We start from the raw sequence: 25352 nt of genomic DNA, 5'->3' as shown, positions 1-25352 counted from the left end.
TAACACTAATTAAGGCTGTAGTAGGCAGTAGCCGCTGGGGTCAGGATCCAGAGCACTTGGCCTCAGCCTTCCCACTTTACCAGCCCCTAAGGTAACACTTCTTGAAACCAGGCTCTGCAAGATGCAGTTTGAAAACTTGGCCAGATAACCTCAAAGATCTCTGCCCACTCCAAGTGTTTTTGGTAGTATTGGCTGTGATTTGCATTCCAGAACGTTAAGTGCAAATGATTTCTCCAGTGTTAATGTTTACCACTGTGCCTACACCATGGCAATATCACATGATTTCTGTTCTTATTAATTCCGTCTCTTGATCCCTGTGCAATATGACTCAACAAATACTTATTATAAGAATAGTAATATGTTATGTTTGAATAGTATTTGACAGTTTTTTAAAACTTTTCCCTTCATCTTACTTAGCCCTCTTCCCAACCTGTGAACTTCATACACAATTATCACCTGTCTTTAACAGCAGAGAAAACTGGAGTGCAAAGAATTAGGAGACTTGTACAAAGGCATAAGGACCGAATTTTGTCTTTGTTGTTGCTATTGTTCTTGGCTTGTGGTGTACATGACCTGCTCCATTTTATAAAGGATTTGCAATAATTTAGAGAAAATTATCTTTCGACATCTTACAATACCTTTACAGTATTCTTCCTTTTTTGACCTTACAATAAAAAAGAAATGGGTAAATAATTAGACATCAGGACTACTGAAAATTAAAATTAAAATAGAAGATCAAGGCCAGCAGTGAGGGAAGCGAAAGATAAATATGTTGTAGGTCATTTAACTCCCATGAGGAAGAGAAAGAGCTCCAGCCGAGCTCTTTCTGCTCTGTGTGCAGGGCTTGCTCTAATCCGCCGTACCTGCCTTTCATCACAGTGCACAGCTCTAGTGCAGTTTCCAATAGAGAGATGAGCAAATCTCCATTTTCACCTTCTAATGAGGATGCGTGTGACTCAGTCGTTGAGCACCTCTACTCTGAAATGGTCTTATTTTTCCCCATAACTAATATCCAGCTCTGCTCCCTCAAACCCCCTCCCCTGCTGGGTCATCAATTCTCTCAATGAAAACTCAGTTCAGTTCCATAGATTTTTCATCTCTTTGGGGTATTAGAATAATCTTATGCTGGTTCTTCAGGATTCAGTCTTCTTCTTAAAACCTAAATCTCACACTCGATTTCATGCCCTGCCCTCCTTCTCCATCGAGGGCAGGCTGCACAGGTGTCTCCCAGGCCCCTGCAGACGAGGGGAAGCTCTCTCACTCTTGCCTCTTCCTGAGCTTGTCACTCTGTACCAGGTGTCCAATGTCTGGATCAACTCCAAGGCTCACTTACTCATACTTGGAAGGGCCCATGCAGACCGCCCACTGCATGGCTCACCGAAGTGGGTTTGCAGCTTAAAGGGACCTCTTCCTCATGTCTCTCATGACTCCACCAATGACCAATCCTGCACCCTTTTGCGGCTGGTATTTCTTTGCCCAGCTGGCAGCCCTCTGGGGTAGGGGTGAGGGGTAGAATTAATACCAACCAGACGCTTCAGCCCAGACAGCATCGGCACTGCAGGCCTGATCCACAAGACAGGCACGTGGCTGTGCAGGCTGCCCGGCTGGTACCCCTCTCACGGCTCCGCCCTCTCTCTCCTGACTCTCTGTCTTTGTTCTAGAATCATTAGGGGCTCTACTGATTCACTAACTTGGCAATCGGGTACCTGGCACATGTCCTGAAAATCAAGCCCATTGAGAAAGAAACTGCATCCTGTTACAAACGCCAGGAAATCGTTATTAAAGTTAACTGGAAAGATGAAAGAGTGAGAAATTAAATTCAAACCTGGAAAGGTAATGTGGAGCTTCATGTTAGGGGGAGAGCCCAGGCTAGGGTGAGGGGAGGGAGGCCCGTGCCTCAGGCCCAACATGTAAGGGGCTGCCAAAAAGCTTAGCAATCAAGATAAGTAATATTTTAGTGCTTTTTTTTTTTTTTTTTTTTTTTGGCTGTTCTGGGTCTTTATTGCTGCACACGGGCTTTCTCTAGTTGTGGCGAGTGAAGGCTACTCTTCGTTGCGGTGCGCGGGCTTCTCACTGCGGTGGCTTCTCTTGTTGTGGAGCTCTAGGCCCGCAGGCTTCAGTAGTTGTGGCACGTGGCCTTCAGTAGTTGTGGCTCGCGGGCTCTAGAGCGCAGGTTCAGTAGCTGTGGCGCACGGGCTTAGCTGCTCCGTGGCGTGTGGGATCTTCCCGGCCCAGGGCTCGAACCCGTGTCCCCTGCATTGGCAAGCGGATTCTTAACCACTGTGCCACCAGGGAAGCCCTAGTGCAATATTTTTAAAAATCAAAATTGATGCCAAAAATCCAGGATGAACAAAATGTCGGATCTGTAAATAAAGAAGCATCAGTGGGAATGGAGGGAAGATCTTGGCGGGGCAGGGGGCGTTGGGGTGGATAAACCAAAAAGGTCAAGTTAGGTTCCTGTGTAGCTAAAGCATATGGTTGCAGGAGAGAGGGAAGAGCACAGAACAGGTTTGTAAGATCAGGAAAGGAGACATTATAGAGAGTTTCAAATGCTGTATTAAAGCGTTTTCTTTCACTGTTGGAGAATTAGTTATTATTCTTTGGTTATTGGAGAGAATCATGGAAGAATTTTTTGCTAAAAGATAACATGATCAGACCACGTTTAAATAGGATACACACATGTACTGGCCGTCACCTTGGGATGTTGCCACCCAAGGTATCCTGACGAGTGGTTTCTACAGCTTCCTTCTCTTTGGCAGCCAGAACTTTGGGATACAGCATGCTGGGTGGGTGGGGAGTGGGCGTGATGGCATGTGCTGTCCACATACTCCTCAGTGGGTTACTGTGGGGGGCACTGGGGCAGAAGGGCAGGTGAGGAACGGTCAGAGCATCACAGAGATGCTCCAGGCTTAGTCCATGGGGATAAGAAATGGTTGAAGGACAGAAAACTGGTTTTCTGTTCATTTACTGAAATGAAGCAGTTCATTTACTGAAAGATTCTGGCCTTTTTCATTTAAACGGTTAAAATATATGGTGTCAGAGGAAATTGCAGCACTCAGCTTTTTATTAGTACTGCTGTCTCTACGATAGATGTTCCTAAAAAGAAAAAATCAAAACCTTTTTGAGGACATGCCTGCCATGTTTCTTCAAAACCCCAGAACTTCAGCTCTTACAGAAAAATAATAAATGACTCTGAGCAAGGTCAAATCATTTACTCCTTGTATCCATGGTCAGTCATTTGGAAAGTTTTCTTTGTAATTAAGCACATATGTATATAAATATGAATTCACGAACTGATCTTGTGCAAATGATATGCTTTTATTTTAAAAGGACTATTTCTCTGTGTGTAATTACTTCTCTCTTCCCTCTCTGCTTATGTAAGTATGAGTGTCGCTGTGGTGTTTTTTGTTTTTGTTTTTGTTTTTTCTGTCATATATACACAGACAAAAAGGTTGTAAACTGCAAATTCTTCAACTAGAGTCAAAGGACTTGTTGGGATCTTTGCATTTTGACTCAGTGGAATTGCCTCTCCCCTCAGATGAGATAATTTTCTACTAGTAGAACAAGTGAAAAAGAAAAAATATAATGTTAAAATGCTGTTTTCTGGATGGGAGGTTTCCTTTATCCTCATTTGCTATGTGTTGAAGTCATTTTTGTCAGTGGACATAAAATAATTAATCGGGGGAAGCAGATCCTTTAATTAACTTGAGGAACATCAGGGTAAGGGGGCGGCCACCCACTGCAAGAAGATGGCGAGATATGGCCTCTTTCCTAGTGCAGGAGTCAAGAAGGGAAGAATTGCCTGTCCTGCCGGAGGCTGTGCACCATTTATCATGCTGTCGCATCAGTGGGAGGACCCTGGAGAGCCCTGACCATGAGATTGAAGGTTGGTGCCAATTTACGGCAACACAAATGCATTGAACAGGAAAGAGATAGCTCCCAATCTCTTCAATTTTCTTACGTTACCCTGAAGGCCAGAGAATTAAATGAAACAGTAGCTGATGACAACTTCAGAGGGTCCTGATTGCGTGACAGGAAAAGTATTAAAATAGCTCAGTAGTTTGATTTTATACGTGTGTTAATCTTGCCCCTGAAAGAAGAGCAAGGGTAGAAAATGCTGCCTTTTGGTACCTGTTCATCGGTGAGAAGACGATACATTAATTCTGTTTGCCTGTCAGAGACTCTTATGCAGCAGTAAAAATGGAGCGCAAGAAACGTAAGGTAGACTGAAACTGAAGACACCCTGACACACACACTATCTGGATCACATGACGCACAATTTGTTGCTATGTCTTTAATGACTTAGAGTGAATCCATTAGTCTGCTCCTGCCAGCAGCATCTGTCAGGAGAATATCTTTTAAGAAATTAATATTAACCTCTGGTCACATTGGGTGAAATGGTCTCTGATTAAGTACAGGTTCTATGTACACATGTGGTTGGTTTGGACAGGGTTCAAACATCCAAACCACTTCAGGGCGATGGATCACAGAAATTGAGCAAATACACAGCCAAACAGGCCCTATTAGGGGGCCTTCCAAGAATTGTATTCCATTTTCCAGTTTACTAAGTTGTTGTTGAATGCTTATTAAGTTCCAGGAACTGAATCTGGTACTAGAAATACAAAATTCCATAGGTTGTTATTCTAGTCCTTAAGGGGAATTTACTGGAGCAGTGATTTAAGAGGTAGTTAAGAGCCTTAGTTTGGGGGGTCAAATAACCTGTTTCAGATCCTTGTAGATACTTATCAGCAGTGTAAATGTGAGCAGGTTATCTTTGTTAAGCCTGTATTCTCTTCTGAAACACTACAGGTGATAAAGGTATCTGTCTTTTACAGTAAGTATGAGGAAGTGTATGGTATACATTCAACAAATGTTCACTTTTATTGGCTATTATAATGTGAAAAGAGTTATGGGAGCACAGATGAGGAAGCATCTAATTCGGTGGGAGAAGGAGAGCTGAAGTAAGGAGGTATAATATTTGAGCTAAGTTTTAAAATGTGAATAAAATTTGCCTGCCAGAAGTGATGATCTTAAGAGTCTGACTATATCAGTTAACTCACTCCATCAAGTAGTTCTCTCTTTGTTAGAGCATGGAGATCAGAGGTCAAAATCAGAGTGAAAATTAGAGCTTCTGTGCCTAATGTAGAAATGTCACTTCACACAAAGAGAAAATTACTATTCTATGAGCACAGGCCATGGCCTCAAGCCCTACTTAATGGGCACTGATGATCAGTGGGCTGTTTGAGGGTTAATAGGGTAGGTTAAACCCATGAAGAGTTTAGAATGATCAAAAAAAAAAAATAGCTAGAGATCACAAGTATTATCTTTCTACAATACTTGGAAGTTACTAAATTAATAAATCAGGACATGCTTTATTCTATTTTTATTTAAAACTAAGATCAGGGACTTCCCTGGTGGCACAGTGGTTAAGAATCTGCCTGCCAATGCAGGGGACACAGGTTCAAGCCCTGGTCCAGGAAGATCCCACATGCCGCGGGGCAACTAAGCCCGTGAGCCCCAACTACTGAGCCTTCACTCTGCATCCCATGAGCCACAACTATGGAAGCCCGTGCAGCTAGAGCCCGTGCTCTGCAACAAGAGAAGCCACCGCAATGAGAAGCCCGCGCACCGCAACAAAGAGTAGCCCCTGCTCGCGCGACTAGAGAAAGTCGGCGTGCAGCAACGAAGACCCAACGCAGCCAAAGTTAATAAATAAATAGATAAATATATTTATTTTAAAAAATAAAAATAAGATCATAGGAAAATTTCAAGTTGAAACACTTCAACTTGAAATTCAATTCAACAAGTATTTCTTTAATAGCTATTATGCACCAGGAACCACGCCAAGCTCTATGGATACAAACTAAAAATGACATAATCCAAGATCTAGAATTTTCATTTTTGAAGGAGAAATTTATAGCATTGAATTAGTACAAGTTGATGATATGTCAATTTAGAATGCAACCAGGTTGCACTACATTTTATAAATACCCAAAGAAAAAAATGAGCAAACTTTCTAATAATTCGTACAGACAATGAAAGATATTGATCAAGGAAATACTGATGTATTTAATAACACAAGTATAACAACCTTCACTGAGTCATAAAAAAAGAGATAAGTAAAAGTCTAATACAATGCAAATATGAATACTAGATTTTAAAGAGTTAATATCTACTATCAACTTCCATATTGATGAGACACACTTACATATTGATGAGACCCTGCTAAAGTCAAAAGCCAGAAAACACCAGAAGTTTGAAAAATTCTATATGAAAATAATCAACTTCACTAGTAATCAAATAAACGCAAATTAAAATGAGGTACCATTTTTGTCTATCAAATTAGCCAAAGAAAATAAAGGATAATCCCATATACTGACGAGGATGTGGTGAGACAGATGTTTTCATGCATTGCCGGTTGTCAGTGAACTGTGATGACCTTTCTGAAGAGCTATTTGGCAATACATATTGAGACTCTTAAAATGACACTATTCTTCGGTACTATAATTTTACTCTTAAGTTGTATCGTGAGAAATTGTTGAGAAATGTGGACAATGATTTGTGTACAAAAAATCCCAACTTTTTTTATACTAGTAAAAATATAAATAAAAATGGTAATAACAGATATTCACAACAGGAAAATAGATCACTATACTCTGGTATACTCTTATGCTGAGTTATAAAATACCCTTTGAAAATGCTGTTTTAAAAAGGTAAATTTTAGGGCTTCCCTGGTGGTGCAGTGGTTAACACTCCATCTGCCACTGCAGGGGACACGAGTTCAAGCTCTGGTCCAGGAAGATCCCACATGCCGCAGAGCAACTCAGCCCGTGAACCACAACTACTGAGCCTGTGCTCTAGAGCCCATGAGCCACAACCAGTGAGCCCACGTGCCACAACGACTGCAGCCCCCGTGCTCTAGGGCCCACATGCTGCAACTACTGAGCCCACGTGCTGCAGCTACTAAAGCCCACACGCCTAGAGCCCCTGCTCCACAAGAGAAGCCACCACAGTGAGAAGCCGGCACACCACAAGGAAGAGTAGCCCCCACTCGCCACAAGTAGAGAAAGCCCGTGTGCAGCAACAAAGACCCAACGCAGCCAAAAAAAAAAATTAATTAATAAAATTTTAAAAATAAAATAAAAAGGTAAATTTTAGAGCGGCTCAAGATACAATATTTTAGAGGAAAAAGACAAATAAATGGATATTTTAGTCAGAAAACTAAGTCAAGAAAAATAAAGTGTTACTCCTGTTCAGTTACATTGAAAATAGAAAATAAGGCAAATTATGTTTATGTTTATTAGTTAATAAGAGAGTTTAGCAAGATTCTTGAATAGGAAATCAATATACAAATAGCAAAAGCATTTCATTTTCAAGTAATAAGTTTGTAGGAAAGGTAATCTTTAAAGAGATACCATCTGCAATAGCAATAAAAATACTAAAGAGAGAAATAAATCTTATAAATATGTTTAAGGACTTTGAGGCGAAAATAATAAAATTATAATGAATACATTAAAGAGAACCTAAATGACGGTAGTGATATACCTTGTCTGTAAATAGTAAGATTCACTACTGTAGATATGTCAGCATTCCCCACGATGATTTGTGAATTCAGTGAAATTTGCATTAAAATTCCAACAAGAATTTGACAAACCTACTTAAAAGTTTATGTGTAAAAACAAATGGAGAAGAACAACAAAGACATTCCTGAAGTAGAAAAACACATGGCATGGAAGATTAGTGGGAAAGGAAAGACTCTTGATAATCGGTTGGTCCTGGGGTAGTTGGGTATCTAATATCATAACATGGAATTGAATCTATACCTCATTCCTTATATTAAAGTTAATGGGAAATGGATAAGAGAAAAATATGAATAGCAAAACTTTAAACCTTTTAGAAAAACAATATATGAAAATTTTTATGTATCAAGCCAGGAAAAGAGTCCTTGAATAAGACATATAAAAATACAAATCATAGTAGGAAAATACTGATACATTCAATTACATTAAATTTAAAAACTGTTATTCATCAAAAGACACCATTTTTTTAAAAATCCACCACCTGGGAATAGATGTTTGCCACACAAGCAGCTGGCAAATAATTAATTTCTAGAATCTATAGAGAACTCCTAAAATGTAATAAGTAAAAGAACCCCTATTAGAAAAATTGGCTAAAAGGACATGAATAGACAATTCATAGACTAAGAAACAGGAATGGCTATCAGTCTATGGAAAGATGTACAGCCTCAGAAGTAGTCATGGAAATGAAAATTGACAAGATGTCACTTTATAGGCACTGCAGTTTGGCAAAGATTTAAAAGACTTATGGTATCAGATTTTGGTGAGGTGAGGTTGTGGAGCAGTAGCAACTCAATACTGTTGGTGGAAATGTAAATGGGTAAAGTTAAACGTGATTTAAATCAATAATAGAATGAGGTCTTGAAAGAAATAAGAATTGCTGAAGCGGGGTGGGAAATAGAGATAATGCAAAAAAAAACAAAGACCTGTGAACAGCTAGAACGACAATAACTAGGAGGTAAATTATTTCTGTTCAACTCATAATTCACCTCTTGAATAGGAATAGTCACTTTCTTAATTCATTCCCCTATAATTTTTAAAATAGAATCTTTTGAGGGTTTTTTCCCCCCATGAATTTATATCTCCAGCTTTATAATGATCATGGTAGTGGACATCAGTTGCTTTATCTGTGTCAAAATTCCTTTCAGAAATGTACCTTGTCTTCTGGGACACACTAATTCCCCTATTGCAGACATTCTGGGCTGACACTATTTTAACAACCTCAACTTCACTGGCCACAGAGATTGGAACTGGGAACCTCATGTTGAAGATAATGAGTTTCAGTCCTTCTATGGTTATAGGTAGGCTGGAAGATGTAAGCCTCAAATTTATTGGCAGCTGTGTTTCCACTGATGTGAAAAAGTCTAGACTGGCAAAATAAAGTTTGGGCATGTGCAGAAACAGAGATGAGAAAAGAGAGAAATACTTTTGAGAGAATTTAAGTCCCTATACCCAGGCTTAAACAACCTTGCCCTTCTTGCAAATTTACTATGTGAGCCAGTATAGTCCCATTTTGGTCTAAGCTGTTCTCAATTAAGTTTCTTTTTTGAAATCCAAAAGTTTCAAACAATAGCTAATTTGAATTTAAAATCAATGACGCAGTTCATCCTATGGCTAATTTCATTTAAAAATATATACCTTATAATGTGAGTGAATAAAGGTTGTTCCTGCAATGAAAGACCAAGTCTAAATTGATAAATGCAGTGACATTTATATTTGAAAAATAGAATATTTTATTTTCATCTCCCTCCTACCCTACCTATGTATGTGTATAGCTGATTCACTTTTTGATACAGCAGAAACTAACACACCATTGTGAAGCAATTATACTCCAATAAAGATGTTAAAAAAGATAGAATATTTTATTTTCAAAAATGTGTATGATAAAATGAAGTCAATTACACTGAGCATTTCCAAGAAACATTTGATGCCAGTCATATAAACCAGGTTTTTTTGTAATATTGTTTCTAGTATGTGCTTTTCAAATAGTCTATATTCTTCTAGCATTGGTGTTATATATAGCTACCATCATTTCAGAAGATTGTTTTATATCAGATATTCTTTCAGTATTATAAATATTGTCACTAACTAAAAGTTGAGATCAGTTGGGATTCCTGGGGCAATGAGACTACAAAAAAAAAAAAAAGAAAATTATCAAAATTAAAATCCAGTGGCAGACTGGATGTAGGGAATCCAGAGGATGTAGGGAAACATTTATGGCAGTTTGACTTATGAGAAGTACTAAAATGTTGGATTTGGACCAGAGACAACAGCTCTGATCTAACTAAATGAAACTTTTACTGAAAAAAATTGATTACTATTAGTAAATACAACCAATATGTAAAAGTTGCAAGAATTCTGCCAGGAGAAAACAATTGATATATACATCATGACTAACTTGAATTCACAAGAAATTGTAAACTGATTGAAAGGACTGAGTAGAGTACATATTTCAAAATAAATTTTTCTTATTTGTTTTAAAAAATTTGCTCTAACATCATACAAATTGAGAATTATTATCATTTGTGTAGCATACTCAAATGTTGTGTCTTGGTGTAAACAGGGAGTATCTACAATCTGAAATCATCTTCATAGATTCAATTTACACATTATTGACTCTATTAAGCTACTGACTCAAAATAATGGTACCTTTGCAAATTTAATGAAAAGTCCTCAATTGGACTTGTAAATCTTGCTTAAGTCTTGAAAATCTTAATTAAGAATTATTTTTGTCCTTAAACAATAAGAATAGTTGGTTAGCATTAATACTGGTAAATGTTACGCACAAGTGTTGCCTGTAACAAATGTAACTTCCTTAACAAAATTCAAAAAATGAATTAAATTCTCTAATTTGCACAAAGATGTGTTTCCAATTTTATCCAAATCCAATCTCCTCTCCTAAATAGAAATCGTCCTTTCTCTGGCTTTGTGATATTGTGTTTGAAGGACATTTTATAAAGAGAACATCATATTATCCTTTGAGGACATTAGTCTATCAGGTATTCAACCTGGATTAAACAGCCCTGAACCCTCATCTTAATTTCTTCCCTTACATTCAGATATGTCCCACACCCTTTAAGAGACAGCTTTAAATGATGCTGCTGCTGCTACCGGTGGTTTTAATTCAGCTGTTTCAGTTTGATGGCAGCACACTAAATTAACTCTGAATGGAGACAGTAAAATTAATTCTCACTCTACCCGTCAGCCAACTCTAGCAAGAACCGGCCTTTGAGAGAAAAAAAATTTTTCTGTCCCTCAAAAAATCTTAGTGCCCAGTGGTGCAAAATTATAAAACTAAAGCTTAAGGATGCATTCCCTATGGAGACAAAAAGTATGTCCATTTCGCCTATACACTTGTATTTTACTACACCACTTCTTACATCCATTAATCGGTTTAAAAACTTTTCTCCAGTATTCCTTGAGAGGATTTAATATGAATGCATTTACTGGGGTAGGATACTTGAGAGCTTACATAAGGGGACACTGGCTCCAATTTTCAACCTTAGCACCAACTCAGCCTGAAGTATCTGGGAGTGACTTAAGCTTTCAAGAGGAAGACACCTTCAGTTCTTCTTGCTTTCTTTCCTGCACTGCCAGTGGGTTCGTTTGAACCAGGGCTACTCAGCTTTCCTTTATGAAAAGTGGATTCTAATTTGCACAAATCTTTTAACCCCAAAGTTGAGATGGAGGAAGGAGAAGGAAGTGAGGCAATTAAACAGTACCATTTTTTCCATTTCTTATCTTCATTAATATCTTCATTACTGTTCTATTTCTTCTTTTCCTGTATCTTGTCAGGACATTTTGTCTATCTTCATCTTAAACAACTTACCCATTATGTCGTCAGTATGGTCATCTGAGCTGGTAGCTATACTGGCAATGCTTTCTGCAAATGCAAGGACACCGATTGAATTTAGTTTTCCTTAGGCTTTTTATTAATTTCAATAAAAATATGGATATACTATATAAACTTGTTGCTATTTTTATACTTTAAAACTATGAGTTATGAAATTTATAAGCCTAATCAAAATATTCAGAAGACACATATTCAAAATGGAGGACCGATTCTGACTGTTAACTTCTGATTTTAAAAATTCAGCTGCAGTCTGTTGCAGCAGAGTCAGTTGCTCACTTCATGTCTACCCACCACTGGCCGGTTCAACTAGAAGTTTCAGGTATAGTCATTTTAGTTCTAGCAGTTCTATAACCAGGTTTACAGACATAGCCTAAGATCACCTATTTATACTTGGCTTGTAAATGTCATGCACATTTTCAAAAATGACAGAATCATTCAGGTGATGTACCAGGAAGATAACTTATCAAAGTTGGTTTCTGAAACAATCAGTTTATCTTTAGCTTCAACACAATAGCCTTAGTAACAATGCCCTTTTAAGTAGGAAATACCATGACATTTGATCTAGCCATGGCGGCATCATATGTGAATTCACTTCAAAAGAAAGAAATGATTAAATACTTCCTTTACCAGAAAGAGTAGAATTGAATTACTGCTCCCCAAAATGAAATTATGATCGATGAACTAATTAGCCTCCAAGATTTCCTTACAGAGAGATTAGGGAAGGGATGAAAAATTTACACATACCACCCAAAAGAATAACTAAGTACTCATGGCAAATGAGCTAAGGGATGTGGGTAGTGTTAAAATGAATAATCTGACAATATAAACTGTCATTGGAGGGTCTATCATTAAATTGTCATTAGAACAGCCTCTTGCTATTGAGCAACGCTTTTATGAAGAAAATAAATATTGCCAATCACATGGAGAAATAGAATTATCCTTTGTAAATCTCAAGACACAGTCTCAAGAGAAGTTTATTATAATATTATTTTTAGATGAAGAGGGCAACGAAAAGCACACTCTTCTACTATAACAGCTACTAGACAAACTGTTGAAAAGCCACAAACAGTTCCAGACAATCCTGTTTATTCTAAAACAAAAGAGAGCCTTAAAACTCAACCGTTTGTGAAAAACTGTTTCTTCATTTTAACAACTACAAAACTAGTATCCATAGGATTTCAAGGCCCTGTTTAAATAATTATTTTAATTAAAATGTGTATCTCTGTTATTGATTATAATCATACAATTCCCTCTATAACTGGCCAATTTTTGGAAGACAATGTAAACTAAAACTAGATCACTAATAGTTATGTTTGGCTGGGAGGAAGTGAGAAATTAAAGCAAATCTTTCACTCCAATATTGGTTTGGTCAGTAGCTTCAACATTCTCTATTGTTATGACATGCCAAAGACAAGAAAAATTAACAAATATACTTTCCATTTTCACTTCCATACATTGCATGTACCTTGATCTAAAATTAAGCCTCAGGAGGAAGAAAAGCAGCATTCTTTTTTTTTTTAAACATTTTTATTGGAGCATCATTGCTTTACGATGGTGTGTTAGTTTCTGCTTCATAACAAAGTGAATCAGCTATATGTATACATATATCCCCATATGCTAACACATATATATGAATCTAAAAAATAAATTAATTAAAAAAATAAGGTTCTGAAGAACGCAGAGACAGGACAGGAATAAAGACGCAGACGTAGAAAATGGACTTGAGGACAGGGGGAGGGGAAAGGGTAAGCTGGGACGAAGTGAGAAAGTGGCATGGACGTATATATACTACCAAATGTAAAAAGCAGCATTCTTGAATCAACAACTGACTCAAGTTCTGAGGATTAGCTATGACAATTGACACTGATCTGAGTTCTAAATTGTCAAAAGGCAAAATAATCCCGGAGTGAAATGGAAAGCATTATAAGCCAATATAATTACCACCCAATGTAGACCCCAAATGAGTTACATATCAGTAAATGACATTGTCTTCTAAAAGAGATTCAAGCCCCAAACCCATCATTTTGGTGGCCTCTATTGCCCTCAATTGTCAAATCTTCATCACCAGTCTACCAGCAGCTCTTGATGACTCCACTTCAAAATCACATTCCTCCTTGGTCTACTTCTCTCCGTTTCCATAGCAATCACTCTAATGCAGGCCACCATCATTTCTCACCTCATCTATGGCAATTACCGGTCTTCCTGACTCCCCTCCTCCACAATTCATTATCTAAACAGAGTTCTTAACTCTTGTAATTCATACCTCCAAAGAGTGTGCGTGTGTGTGTTTGTGTGTGTATATATATAATTTAAACTCCTAAACTTTGCCCATAGGATTCCACACAATCTGGCCCCTTCCTACCATTTCAGTTGCAACCCATACCCATCCTCTTCTCTTGTTCTCTCCATCAGTTAGTGGTCTCCTTCCACATCCTAAGGGATTTTTGCATTTAATGTTCTCTCTCTCTCTGGAAGGCTCACACACTAGCTACTTCTCATCAATAATAAACTCAAACTCCGTCCCTCCAGAGAATCTGTCCTTAACTACTATCCCCAATAATCTTTTGGATTACTCCCTAGCATATCCTCCATTAATAATTGTTTACTTGCCTTTCTCTGTTCTCTAAAACGTGAGTTCCAGAAGTAAAAGTAACTTATTCATTCATTTATTCATTACACAAGTGTTTCAATTGCCTATATTCTTGAAGCATTTTTCTAGATCTAATGTTGAACCAGACAAAACATGTACTCTTGAGCTTAAGTTATACTAGAAGAGGACAGAAAATAAATATGTCGTAAAATTTCAATAATAAGAAAGGTGAATAAAAATTAAAGCAGTGTAAGAGGATAGACAAAGATGGAGGGTGTGAAGGGAGTGTATAGATAGGGAAGGTGTATTTGAAGTGGTGACTTTTGAACAGAGACTGAGTTAAGTGAGGGAGAAAGATGGGGAGGATCTAGAAAAGGTCAATGTCCCTGTTAAGGAAGTGTACTCAAGGAAAAGGAAAAAAAAAAAAAATGTAACTGTCTTGGATATTCTATTCACAGCTAAATGTCCAGAGCCTAGGACAGGACCTACTATTGTTCAGTAATATATTTGTTGTACTCGATAAGTATTTGTTGAATGAGTGAATGAGAAAGCACTCTATAAAGATTTATTGAATGAATGAGAAATTTGAGGTGTGGCTCTTAGTGTTGGTAATCAAAAGTGGATACCTGGGGAAGTAAATAATTGTTAGTACAAACCCTGTATGCAAAAAAGAACACACACACGGAATTATCTTAAAAATGAGAGGCTGCCTACTCTAGACCCAGTGGTGTAGAAGATGACAAGAGTAATAATGAAGGCATTTAGACAGACACATTAGTGTAAAATCTGCTAAAAAGATAAAACTATGAGATTAAGTTGACCAGTGTATAGTCAAACAAGAACTTTCAGCTGCTGAAACAGGCCATCAATCAAACGGATGGAAAAGTTACCAGATTTATTCTAAGCATTGCCTGATTAACCAGTAAAATGACCTTTTGAGTGTTGATTATTGTTGTCTTTTGACATAACTAGTCTGATATCTGATATGGGCTATGAGTTGACAGATAATATGTTATGAAAAGGCCATAACATTTGGTCAAGCCTTTAAGAAAATGTCTATATGAGATCATTTAAGTGGCTGTTACTCAACAATGTACAATATTTCATAATGAATAGTGGTACCTTTTGTGTCTTGGAAGATTTTCAGACTTTGGATCTTGTATTGCCAACCAGTTTTCAAAATAATCAACGACAGTGCCAAATCAGAAAATCAGATTCTGTTAGACTGCACAGATAACAGAAATGTCACCAAAAACACAGGTACATACACATATGCTTTTTCAACTTTGATATTCATTTTTCCTCTTGCCTCTAAACCTTTTTTAAAGTAAATTCTTTTCCTGGAATTTTTTTTTTCCCAATGCCAATGCTGGATATGAAGCCTCCTAGATTTCAATTTCTGCTAAAATTGTAGATGGTATAGTGGATGCAAAGTTAATCCTCACTAATGGACTACTTCACTAAGCAGCTGCCCCATGCCTTTTTTAGCATGATTTTCCAAGTTCTAGGGAAGAGTGCCTAAGTCCTCTGTCCCATTCATTTGTATCTTTCTGATGTTATCCATGCAACTGAGAAATAAGATTCCTGATATAGTATCTGGATTCCATAGCATCAGGTCCTTTCATTCCCTGATACCTTCCTCTTGTCTTCTTTAAACAACAGGCAATGATCTCTGTATCGTGGACTTTGTTGTTTCCATTTTTGCCCATATCTCACTGCATATCTCTGCCAAAGATTAACTTACACAGGGAGTAAACACTCCATCCACCTGAGCAGTGAGTCTTAATGGGAAAGGAATCTCCTTTTCCCAGAACTGTGCTACATCTTCTTACTCACAGGCAGATTTTCCCTCTAAAATTTTCAATTTACATTTTTAGCTATAGCCTTTTAGACATCATTCATGTTTTTTTCATTTTCTTCTGGAATTAAAAATAAGTAAGAAAAATGTCCCACATTCCAATATTTCTAAAGTTCTCTTTTCTTGGACCCTTTTTTTCTCCTTACCTGGTGCCTTCTGAAATCATCTCATGTTAAGAATATTATTCGAGCAGTGCTTTGTGTTCATCCCCTTTAATTTTCAGTCACCGTGCGAGGTAAATATTCTGTCAGTCTCCAATTCACAGTAGGAAAATGAAGCAAAGAGATCTTAAATGATTTGCCCTAGGTCACCTACTGCCAAAGGCATGGAGCTGAAACTTGAACATGGAGCCTTCTGAAGTGAGATCCTACACTCCTTCAACAGTGCCCGAACATTTTAGGCCAGTACATGTCTCTGATTGACACAATTTTCTCTCGGTTATTATTTTCGTGTAACCCATGACTTCTTTAATTTTTATTCTAAAAATAATACATTTATCCCATACAAAATTGAAAGATATGTGCACATCTATACTACTTTACTATTTTACATTGTATTCTTCCAGAAATACATGGATAATAATGTATGTGTTCTTTTGGAAGCTGCTTTGTGCATTAATGACAGATTCTTGAACTCGTTATTTTTACTGTCTTCTGTGGATCCTTCTTTCTGTGATTCTCTTACAATTTATTTAGCCAATTTCCAATCTGGGGAAAGTTAGTCTGTCTCCAGTTCTCTAGTATTATAAACTGTATTGCAAGTCTCTTGATTTTATATTTGTACCTGTCCGTAAACATTTTTGTTGGGATATGTCACTTGAAAAAAAATGTTTCGTTCACAGCATATTTAAAATTAGCCAAATAGTTCTCCAGAAAATTTTGCCAATTTACTCTTCCAACACAACAATAGGTGTATATACATTTTTAGTGGTCTCCAACATAGGGTATTATAACTTAAAAAAAAGTTCTTGTCCAGTTTGATTTCTTTATTTAGAATAAAATTGGATTTTTCGTGTTTATTCATATTTTTGTTGGTAGCCTGTCATATTTCATAAATCTTTTCCTTCTTAATGAGAGAAATTTATGTAAGACTTGCCAACAGTTTTCTAGTTTATCTTTCACTTATAAATTATGTTCAGAGTATTTTTAACAAATAAGAACTTTGTTTTATTTTGTTATATATATTTGTTTGCAAAATCTGGAAATATTTTTCTTAATACTATCTGGTGTTAGTATCCTGAAGATGTAATCTACTTATAAAATATTTTCTACTTAATTAGCATAAATATTACATGGTATTCTAATTTTTAACTACCTGTCTATCTGAGGTTATATTTTCCAGTATCTCAGAATGTGACCTTATTTAGAAATAGGATTGTTGCAGATGTAGACAGTTAAGATGAGGTGATAATGGAGCAGGATGGCTCCCTTATCGATTATGACTAGTATCCTTATGAAAAGGGGAATTTGAACTTAGACTGGCACACAGAAAAATGCCATCTGGAGATGAAGGCAGAGATTAAGGTGAGGTTGCTGCAAGCCAAGGAATATCAAAGATTTCCAGCAAACCATCAGAAGCTAGGCAAGAGACATGGAACATTCTTTCTCACACCCTAAGAAGGAACCAACCATGCTCACACCTTGATTTTGAACTTCTAGCCTCCAGAACTGTGAGACAATAAATTTCTGTTGTTGGGCTTCCCTGGTGGCGCAGTGGTTGAGAGTCCGCCTGCCAATGCAGGGGACACAGGTTCGTGCCCCGGTCTGGGAAGATCCCACTTGCCGTGGAGTGGCTGGGCCCATGAGCCATGGCCGCTGAGCCTGCGCGTCCGGAGCCTGTGCTCCGCAACGGGAGAGGCCACAGCAGTGAGAGGCCCGGGTACCACAAAAAATAAAAAAAAAAAATTTCTGTTGTTTAAGTCATCTAGCTTGTATGGCTATAGTACAAAAACCTGGGAAACTAAAACACTTTATTTTGAGCCCTTATGAATGATATATAACTAACTCAAGATTAATAAAGATAATGTGGGCCATAGGGTCACAAATAACCCCAAATCACTAGCAAAACAAAACTCCAGTGACACTGTACTATCCAATTTATCCAATTAATATTCAGATTAATGAGTTCAGATTAATCATGATTATGGTACCACAAAGAGCTAGAACTCACTAACTTTCAGTGGGTGTGATATTTGAGTACTTGCTTATTAATGCTCACTATTATAGTCCTTCATAGCAGAATAAGACGATATTAGCCTTGAGGTGGAAAGGAACATCACGTCTTCCCCCTTAGTTCAAAAGGGCTGCTGTATGTCTGCCTCAGATGTCCTCTCCCAAGGGGACCATGTTTTCTTCATTATTTAGGTTTTCATAAGTCTTTCATTTTTTAGTTGCTTATAACTTCTCAACTTTTTTCAGGAATGTTACTTGTGTTTTATTCTTATTTTCTTGTTTTTGCAGAATCTGAGAACTTTTGTGTTGCCCTTACACATGAGTGATAAATATACTGGGTATAGAATTCTCCTATAAAGATATTTTTATGGTGAAACTCCATAGATATTTCTATGTTGTTTTCTGACATTATGGGTTGCACAGAAGTCTATTGCCAATCTCATATTTTTTCCTTGTTGATAACCTCTTTCTTTTGCTTGGATACTCATAGGACTTTTTCTTTAATATTGGCAGTCAAAAAAATTCATGAAGATTCACCTTGTTCTGTGTCTTAGTTATTAATTTTGCCTATCACTCAGTGTAGCCTTTTATTTTAAACTCATGTGTTCTTTAGCTTAAGAAAGTTTTCTTCTGTTCTATCTGAAGATATTTCTTCTCTTCAATATTTCCTCTCATTCTGGGATTCCCACTAAACAGAGTATCCTAGCTCTAATTGACACTTTTGCCTCATCTTTTAAATCTCATTTTTCTTTCCCTCTGTATTCTTTGGAGAATATCCGGATTGTGCTCTAAATCCCTGACATTGTTTTCTGCAGTATTCACTGCATTTAATTAAAACATTGTTTATTGTGAGTATTTAAATCTCAGTCCCCAAGCTTTTGAACGCATAGTGAAGTTTATGTCTCAGATGGATGGTACTGATACCACTTTCTGCTTACACCTCTGCCTTTTGGCTCTCTATTTCTGATACGTGGGGTTTTCTTCCTTTTGAGCTTGGCTATGGATTTACAATGAAGTTCTGGGACCAGTCAAGATACTAATCTCAGAATTTTTGTTCTCTTCTTGTTAAACCTGGGAATAAGTAGTATACCTCAGATTATCTAACATAAATTCACGGGTTTCACTTGGAAGTAGTTTTTAAACACCATAGTGAGTAAGCTTAGTTCCTCTGTAAAGTCCCAATGGAAGGTGAATTCCAAATTGCACAGTTCAGGGATGCTTCCTGTGTAACATAAATAGCCCAGGGTCCAGATACTTCCTGTGTGACCTTGTTAGATTTCCCTTCCCCCTTTTTTCTTCACAACAGTTTCTCAAGAGATCAGCTTAATCACTAAAACTATAATTCTGGGTAGCTACCACTGTTACAAATAGAGAACTAATAGGATGTTTACATTCCTTGAGCCACATGTCACTATGGACAGGATGACTAAAAACATAGGAAGACACAGATTTACCCAAGGCCCCAAGAGTTATAGTAAGACCATGTCTAGAGTAATATGAAGACAAAAATGCTACAATTTAACCATCTCAAAACAGAGAGATTCTCAGGTAGTATTTTATATGATCTAATTTATTGTAATAGGTGTTGAATTTATTGCATTGATTTAAAACTGAATGTTTGATATCAATGGATCATAAAAATTATTTAGTCCAAATTTTAAATTTTAGACATGAGAACATTCAGGCCCAAAGTGTGTGGATGACTTGTCCAAGTTCAATCACACATCTAGCTAAGGGCTATGAACTGGGTGTCCTACTTCCTAGTCCAAGTGCTGTTTCTTTTACTACATGCAATAAAACATCTTCTAGAAAAATTCTGTGTATCATTATATAGTATCATGCAACATATTTATTTCTTTTTCTTATAGCTTGAAGCAGTGGTTGTGATGGGAACAAAATCCATATTTTGGCTAATCACAAGCTCTCTGTAAAGCTAATGGAGAATCTTAAGGGCCATTTGGGGATCTGCAAGATACCAAATGCTGGACTTTATCACTTACTCAAGGGACGGGAAATTCTGAAACATGTAGCAGCTCAAAAACTCTGACACATGTTGCTGGGAAGAAAAGAGTAAAATAATGCTACTCAACTTCAAGGTTGTCAAGTTGACCATCAGTGCTGTGATTCACCTCTGAGGCCTGATAACTTGGCACTACAATGCAATAGATAAACGTAAACCAAGTGACAGGGTTCAAATCCGGGCTTAGATTTTAGTGTTCACCTGTGATAGATACGAGGTACCCAAAACTCTTTCACTGTCTGTTAAATGGGAGAACTTAGAGGTGACAAAAATGCTTTGATTTTAATGCTCAGTTTTTATTATTCTGAAAATGGCATGTATTTTCAGATTCATGTATGTTTTATAGCACCTAAATCAGAGATGAGCCAAATTTTCCAGTGAAATTCATTAATTTATGAAATTATATCTACATTTGGCAAGTGGAATTTTTTTAACTCTTCAGTGTTATGCTCCACAGAATTAAAATAGCCAAGATTTTTGAGAGAACCTACAACCTGTAGACTGATAGAAATGACACAACTCACTATATAGTAAAGAATAAAAGGAAAGCAGATTAAACCAATATGAGAAAAGGCCTTTCTCTAAATTCTGTACCATGAATGAACCCATTGTTGCTCTTTGAGAATATAAAGACAGGATGGATCCAGATTTTCTTTAGTCTGAGTGTATGCTCACAGTAGCCCAAATACATCCTCCTGTTTAAATAAAAAATGGCAAGAGTTTCATTTATTCGATCAACAGACATCTGTTGAGTGCTTGCTGTGGGTTAAACAAGGTGCTAGAGAATAGGGATGAACATGGCACCGTATCACAACTCAAAGTATACAGGGGAGATAATTAACGTAATTCTATTACGAATAATTGTACCCCACAAAGAAGAAAATACCAAGTATCAGGGAACATGGAAAGCAGTGACTACCTCATGTAATCACTGGCTGGGGGTGAGGGAAAGAGATAAAATGGAGCACACATAAAAAACTATTGTTGTAAATTTATATGTTCAAAAGGAATAAATTAAATCTCTAGATATCAGAAATAGAAAACCAAAGCCAAAAAAGTAAGCAGAAATTGATGCCAGCCTGACCCATATGGGAAATGGACTTGGATACAAGCCCAAGAGGCTGAGGGCTGGGATTATAAATACTCATGGGAAGCAGACATCATGGCTCCCAGCCTGCAAGGCAAGGAACTGATACTAATAACTATGCTTAAAACCTGGAAACTCAAAGAGCCGAGCTTTCCATAAAAAGGAATCAAGAAAATGTGTGCCCATTGTCCCAGGCAAATGGCAGTGAAACTTTCATCCTTTAAGGGCAGTGGATTAGGACAAACTCAAAAAAAAACAAAACTCAAGCTTGAGTTATATCTAAGTTAATAGAGATTAGAGTTGTCAAGTCAGAAGAAAGCAGTGAAATGTCTGCAAAATACTGAGAAAAAATAAAACTCAACTTGAACTTTTATACCATCTAAACCATCATTTGATAATGGTGATAAAGACAAAGATTTACAGTTTACTACACGCAGACCCTCACCAAAAAATTATTAGAGAATGTACTTCTGTAAAGTAAAAATATTAGTAATATAGTAGTGATAATAATCATAGAAGAAAAAAGCAGGATACGTAAGCCCTGACAAGCAAAGGAATTGATAAGTATTTTGGCAAATATAAATAAGCATTAATAACAATAATAATGACGGCAGTGGAGAAACATAATAAATCATGTTGGGGTTTAAAAAGAAAGATGGATTCATAGGATTTGGGGGGAAATTATGGCTGAATATGTTACAACTGCCCTCCACTCTCAACCCTTATTTCAGTTGACTTACCGCTCTTTAATTATAATAATGTTTTTTTTGGGGGGGGGGTACTTGTCTGGTATATCTTTTTCCATCCTTCTACTTTTAATTTTTATGGTCCTTGTATTTTAGGTACCTCTTATAAATAACATAAAGTTGGATTTTGCTAGTTTCAATCCAAGCTAAGAATTTATAAGTGGTAATTTATTATATTGATACTTAATGTGATTAATAAAATATTTGAAATCTACTCTACTATTGTATCTTTGCTTTCTATTTGTCCTATTTTTTTCTAAGCTCCTTTTGTTTCTTCTTTCTTTGGGATTAATATTATTTCTATTCCACTGTCTTCCCTCTGTTGTTCTGGATATTATTGAACCTATTTCTATTCTCCTAATGTCTAAAGTTATTCATCAATACCTCTCTTCCTGAGTAAAACAGGACTTTTAGAATACCTGAATGCCAGTCTCCCACATTCTTTCTTCGCTATTACTGTTGTCCAATATTTAATTACATTTCAGATTTATAATACTCAAATTAGATAATATAATTATTGTTTTACTTAGTTAATAATTACCTATATTTTTACCAGTTCTTTTACTGTCCTTTCTTCCTTGAATCTCAGACCTTTTTTCCAAGATCACTTTCCTTCTTTTTTTTTTTTTTTTTGCGGTACGCGGGCCCCTCACTGTTGTGGCCTCTCCCGTTGTGGAGCACAGGCTCCGGACGCGCAGGCTCAGCGGCCATGGCTCACGGGCCCAGCCGCTCTGCGGCATGTGGGATCCTCCCAGACGGGGACACGAACCCGTGTCCCCTGCATCGGCAGGCGGACTCTCAGTCACTGCGCGTGATTTTGTTCTTAAGCAAATCATTTTGATATTTTCTGCTTTGCTTGTTTTCTGTCACTTTCTGTATGTTTTAATAGTTAATCTGTACCTACATACACCCACCAATAGCACTGTAAGGTTCAAATCTTACAGATTTCCAACACATTTTCATCCTCTTGATTTATGCCTCTGGACATTCTAGGACATGGCTGGCTACCACTATCTCCAGTGTTCTTGTCATAGCTCCTTGTTACTTCAGTATGCATATAGACAATCATTCCAATCATGGGTTCTCTTCAGTGATTACTCCCTACCCTGCACTTGTCCATGACCTCTGGCTTCTACCTCCTAATTTCCCAGCTCGCTCCATCTTATACCTCAAATCCAACAATTCCTCAGTCACAAAGAGACCTACAATTCAGATTGTACCCCTGCTCTGACTGCATGTCCCTACATGTCCTCTGACTCCCAACTTAGGTTATAAATCTGTCATTAAATCTCTCCTTTGCTCAATACTTTTCTAGCTAAACTAAAATCTTGTTTGTTCCCCTCCCTTTGTCTACTGTGGACCTATGCCCAGATGGATGAATATGGGCTGGAGATAAACCTACATCTATGCTGAAGGCTTTCTCTTTAAATTCATGACATACACCTTAAAAGGATCTTTATTGCTGCCCAGCAACACTACTAGTTTCTTTATTTTATCCTCTCTCCCAAGCTTTTAGACCATTAGTTTATAGTTTCCCTTCTTTCTTCAAACTTCTGTCACCCCCTTCTCCTTCTTCAATCAGTTAATTTTTTTACTTCCTATTTCTCTGAAATATAAAAACAGAACTTCTACATATTCCCACGATTATGTCTACCAATCCTCCTCCATCTGCCCCCACTTTCTCTGCCATCTACTGTCCTATTCCTGTAGATAAGTTGTCTCTGCTCCTTTTTATATATAACTTCCCCCATTCTGCACTGATCCCATTTCCTCTCTCCTATTCAAATCACCCCTCCAGCAATTTTATCCTCTCTCTTCTGTACATCATGTTTCTCTCTCTATTGACTCATTCTCATCAGCATGAAACATTCTATAAATCATCCAAAAGAAAAAAATTTGCTCCAACATTTCCTTTCAACTACCACTCCATTTCTCTGCTCCTCTTTATAGCCAAACTCTTTGAAAGAGGTGTGTGTGTGTGTGTGTGTGTGTGTGTGTGTGTGTGTGTGTGTGTGTGTGTGTGTGTATACAGCTATATAGCTTTCCTACTTTCTTTTTCCCCATTTTCTTGAAACACCACTGATTAGTCTTTCATCCCTACCACTGTACAGATAGCTTTTGTCAAGTTCACCATTGATCTTTACATTGTCAGATCTAATGAACACTCTTTTGACCTCATCTTAATAAGATGTAGCAACAGCATTTGAAGCAATTGATCACCCTCTTTTCCTTGAAATGCTTTCTTCGCTTGGCTTGTTTTGTTTCACTTTTCCCTGTTTCTCCTCCTCGTGCATTGGGAAATCCATTATAGTCTTCTTTATCTCCTCCTTTCCTCATCTTCCTGATCTGTGAACACTGAAATGTCTCCGGGCTCAGTCCTTGAACTTCTCATATAAATCTTTGCTAATTCCCTTGATGACATCATCCTGTATTATGGATCTAAAGGTCATCTATATGCTGATAACTCTAAGGGTTTTATCTTCTAACAGCAGCCCCATATATACAGCTATCTGCTCAGCCTTTCCATCTGAATGTCTGATAACCATCTTAAACTTACTATGTACTGAAAAGAACTTATGATTCCAATGCCCCCTTGACCTGAAACTGAGCCTCCACCTGTCTTCCCTGCTCAATAATTGGCAAGTCCATTCTTTCTGTAGCTCAGGCTAAAATCCTTGGTAGCTTTCTTCACTCCTCTCTTTCAGTCATAGAACATAACTCCATCAGCAAATCCTGTCAGATCTACCTTCAAAATATTTCTAGAATCAGACTAGAATGATATTTCCAACCACCTCCATCTCTACCACATACTCCATACCACTGCCATCTCTCCTCTGGGCTGGTGCAGGAATCTCCCACTAGTCTCCTGTTGTTGCTCACCCATAGCCTACTCTCCATAAGACTGCAAAGAGGTCATTTTAAGACATAAATCAGATCTTATCAGTCCTGTGCTCAAACTTTCAAAAGCAAAGTCCTTAAAACATAAGCTCACCCCTTGCTCCTCTCTGGCCTCATCTTCGCACTACCACACCCACCCCCATTGCTAATCCTTCTCCAACTACTTCAAAATTTATTTTTGTTCCCAGAAAATAACCTAATAACTAATAACCACCTATGGCAGTTAACGGTATGATTGCCAGGACTATCATCTTGGGTTTGAATTCCAGCTCCACTTCCTAGATGCATGCTCTTGGCCAGGTTGCTTTCTCTATGTGTTTTTTTATCTATGATCAGAAGTAACAGAACCTATCCATAGAGTTACATCAGTCGTTCTCAGTGGGGGACGATTTTGCCCCTAGAAGACATCTGGCAATGTCCAGAGACATTTTTGATTGCCACAACTTGGGAGGTGCTCCTAGCATCTGGTGGGTAGAGTCCAGGGGCACTACTGAACATCCTGTAATGCATAGAATAGCCCCCACAAAAAAAGAATTGTCTTGCTCAAAATAT

This window comes from Leucopleurus acutus, assembly GCF_964270905.1.
Source record: "Leucopleurus acutus genome assembly, chromosome: 7".
Classification (NCBI taxonomy): Eukaryota; Metazoa; Chordata; class Mammalia; order Artiodactyla; family Delphinidae; genus Leucopleurus; species Leucopleurus acutus.
The sequence above is the reverse complement of the archived record's forward strand: the minus strand, read 5'-3'. Positions refer to the sequence as shown.